Raw genomic sequence first — 4,547 nt, 5'->3', positions numbered from 1 at the left:
AAATATGATAGATTAGTTACGTTTATAAAAATAATTGTTATGTTTTTTAAAAAATTAATTGAGTTCGATAACAATATAAAAGTAATATTTTGGTTAAAAATTGATTGTCGATAATTTTTATCAGTCTCATACTAAACACGTTTCCAAGGACACCAATGTAAAGGGGTATTTCTTTATTGACTTGGTTGAAGCTAGCAGGTGTCCGTGATCGAACCCGGCAACTCGCTATGCATTACAAACTTACAATCAAATTGGGTTTATAGAATGTTTAAAATGACTAAGCTTTCTAATAGCATATGCTATATGACCATACAATTAGGTGTTTTTTCTAAAATTGTTACAATAGATTTATAGAACGTTTTATCAAGTTTTTATTTTTTAGGACGTTTTTAAAATAAAATGTCATATTAGTTATTTTATATGACGTTATTTGAAAAAATGTGCTATAAATCCATTTTTTCAAATAACGTCGTATAAAATTGTCAATTACAACATTTTATTTTAAAAGCGTCCTAAAAACTTGTTAAAATACTTAAGAGCGTCCTATAATCTCATTGTAACACTTTTACATAATACACTTTATAGTATAGTCATATAAACTTAAGTTTCATAAAATATGATATTAGAACAGTTTGAAATTTTAAGCGTCATATTGAAGAAACTATTTAAAATGATATTATTAAAATATAACCTGTAGTTTTTCACTAAACTATCTTAAGGTTAACTATATGCCACTATTTCAACTCAAATCTAGAAACTTCTACACTATTCGAAAAATGTCAAGTCTCTATGGAGGTATCTAGAAGGTTCTTCATATAAGAATAGATAACTCTCTTGTACATGATATTTACTTCATATTCTTAGATTTAGATTACTAATGTAAGCATATATTAGCCGTTCTTTTGGAGTCGGAACTAGCATAAGTAGGTTGTCATATGTATATAATACATAAGAGGGGTAAAGAGTTCATTGGGTTGGGTTGGGTTGGGTTAGGTTCAAATTGGTCCAACTCAATTCCAACCAAGTATCTATGGATTAAATGAAATGGATTTTTTACATAAAAGTAAGTAAAAATTAAATCAAATTAGAAAACAATTTGGGAATGATTTTTTCTAACAATATTCATAACTATAGGGTTGAGTTTATGTGAAAATGGAAGTTAAGGTGAGAAGCGTAAGAAGACATCTCCACATTTGAATCAATTAATTGAATGTCAACACTAATGAGGTGCATCGAAATGCACCGGATTAATTCTTTTCTAGAGCTATTTCAAGGGTGAGCATGAGATTAAAAATGATTAAGGGTTCAGATCTCTTCTTATACATCTCAGCATAACTTCCCTTCTTATAAGATACTTCGCATATGACTATAATGATAAATATTCACACATATTCAAATTTTATGATAAAGGACAAGTCATGTTACATAATCATTTGTATATTTAATATTTTGTAGTTAGTAGACATTATGTAACATAATTATGAATGCTTCAAAATATGATGAGATTGCTTTTATTTGTTTTTAAGTAATTTTTAAAAATATTAATATGCTTTATTTAGTTTATATTTTTATTACAAGATTCTCATTATAACATGTTTATATACACAATTACTTTAATTTTTTTTTATTAACCTGAATATCCAACCCGTTATGCGAGCCTACTAATCTCAAGGCGATCAACTGCTTTGTAGGTAGTCCGAAGTCACCGTATTTAAACCTCCGTGGCCACAAAGAGATTTTTATTCCTCATTGGATTTGAACCTGAAATCTCCAGACATTTTGACATTTGGAGCCCATGCTCAAATCAATCAGATATCACCCTTGTGGTTCAATTACTTTAATTTTAGAATATTTGAAAACATAATCACGTATATATGCTATATATAATACAATTAACCCATTAAAATCCAATTACTTGGATGAATTATAATCATACTAGAAGCATACTCGTATAATACAACATGATACATTTTGATTTTTTAATGTTTTCTTTTATTATTTGTGTTTGTCGATTTTATAATACACTTTTGTATGACTTTGTATTAACAATAATGTTTTTATATTTAAATAAATTATAAATTTGAAGACCCTATAAAATTTTGAAAAGTATATATTTCGTTATTAGTATCAAATCAACAATTTAAAAGTTCTCCTTTTATTTTGTATAATTTTTCTTCGTTTAATTTTTATTATAATTTAATTTAGATTTAATAACGAATTAATTTATTTTAAGTTTAATAATATAACATCTTTTATAAAGATAATAATTAATTGTTCTGTTAGAACTCAGTAATTATCCTAATTATATTTTAGATTATTTAGATTTTAAAATAAATTATTTATCAAGTATTTGATTATGTTTATTAGTTAGTTATATGATTTCAAACATATAGCTTTAAAAAGTTATACCATGAACCGTTTAATTGTAATCTTGAATTTTAGGTAATATGTATCGTCAAACAGTACTTGATATATTAAAAATGGTTTTAAGGGTTTAATTTGAATACTTTATAATATAACATATAAACAATTTTTTTTATTAACATGGATATCCAACCCGCTATACGAGCCGACTAATCCCAAGACGACCACCTGCTTTACGGGTAGTCCGGAGTCATCGTATTTGAACCTCCGTGGCCACAAGGGGATTTTTATTCCTCCTTGGATTTGAACTTGAGACCTCTAAACACTTTTGACCTTTGGAACCCAAGCTTAAACCAATCAAACACCACCTTTATGGTTTAAACAAAATTTTATTATTGTTTGGTGATGAATTCTAATGTCAATGTATCAACCCCTAATTTTTAAGTGCAAGTTTATTATAAATAATATTATCTTAATGGAAAATCATGTGCAACTATTGTATATTCAATTGGCCTTCAAAATAATAATGTTGACTAATTTGTTGATGATAGGTGTCATGTTTGGAACACCTATGATTATAACATCAAAATAACATTTAATCCTATTATAAATTAGTAACTTCAGATCATGAATTAGTAACTGTATCCAATTTTTAAGAAAATTTCAAATGTTTTCATTTTGGAAATGGAATATTTATGTATTGTTGACTTCCCAAATACATCTCTCAATCGATTCCAGACTGGCCATAAGTGTTGATATGCATCGTACACTTTGTTTATCCTTACAATTAGACTATCATGAGAAGCTTAATGAAAAGTCCTTAATTAGTTATATGCAAATTGCCTCCTTTGCTCCTTCCTTTGTTATATGCAAAATTATGATCGATCTCTTCAAGAAAATGTAGCTTATAAACATTTAAAAGCCCTAAAAACCCGTCAAGCCCACTAAACGAGTCGTCTTTCGAAGAGCATGTTGAAGCTAACGATCACTTGAGAAGATACGTCTTCTTGAGTTTTCATTTGAGAAAATATGCTCAGCTCTGCAAACATTTGAAAAACTATGCTCCACTTGCGACTTCGATGCAATTAAAGTCGTCGAAATAGGGAACTTAGGTAGCTCATAAAATATATAAATTCAATATAAATGTAGGTGTTTTGATCATAAATATGGGTTCAAAAATGTATTTACCAATTTTCCTATATATGTGTTATTTTTAAGCTGAATTAATGTCGTATTTCAATCCAGATGTTCCACTTCCTCCTCCAAAAGGACGTGATTGTGGAGACATCTTCTTCAAGAAAGAGCGTATAGTGCATGTCCTCCATGTCTCATTCGTTATTTAAATTTTAAGAGAATCATCATTCACTTGAGATCGTATTTATAACATGGGTAGGCGGAGACATCTTTTTCAAGAAAAAATGCATGATCTCTAGTAGGTAAATCAACTAGGGGTTGTTTGACGGTTATTGAATGGTTTGATACAGAATGATTAAGTGATCAAAATGATTAAGAAGCTCTCTATAGTATATAGTGCAGAATAAAATATGATTATTTGGTAACTCAACTGAATAAACGGTCTAAATGGCAACAAATTACCATTTTAACCATATGTATGATTTAGTTCTGAATGAAATATAGTCATTTAATTGCTCAAGTTTTAGGTTAAACGAAAACATAATATTATCCTTAATGTTGGATGTAAACAAGACTGCTTCTTGGCTAACAACACCAGTTTTCTCCCTAATCCATTTTAGTTCGAATTCTTTGAGATTTATATCATCAACAAGAACTTCCCCTGCTTGAGGATCGTAAAATCTCTTTATTAAGCTGGTATAATGTTGATTTTCTCCAACCAAAGTTGCAGTCATGCCGCTAGAGACGAAAAGAGAGAAGCCAATGAATATTTGTTCAGTTGGTCTTGTTGGATAAGTAAAATATACATCCTTGAATCAGGGACATACCTATTAAGTTCCAAGTAGGGTCCTCTACACCTAGGGCTGTAAACGAACCGAACGTTCAGCGAACCGTTCGTGAACCGTTCGGCTGGAAGTTCGTTTATGTTCGTTTATTTAATAAATGAACGAACATGAACAATTTTTTTTGTTCGTTTAATTAAACGAACGAACATGAACAAGAGTCTCGTTCGTTCATTTATGTTCGTGAACGTTCGTTCATTTACCGTT

This window comes from Cynara cardunculus (assembly GCF_001531365.2).
Source record: "Cynara cardunculus var. scolymus isolate 2C chromosome LG 5, CcrdV1, whole genome shotgun sequence".
In the NCBI taxonomy this organism is placed as follows: domain Eukaryota; kingdom Viridiplantae; phylum Streptophyta; class Magnoliopsida; order Asterales; family Asteraceae; genus Cynara; species Cynara cardunculus.
Note: the sequence above shows the minus strand (reverse complement) of the source record.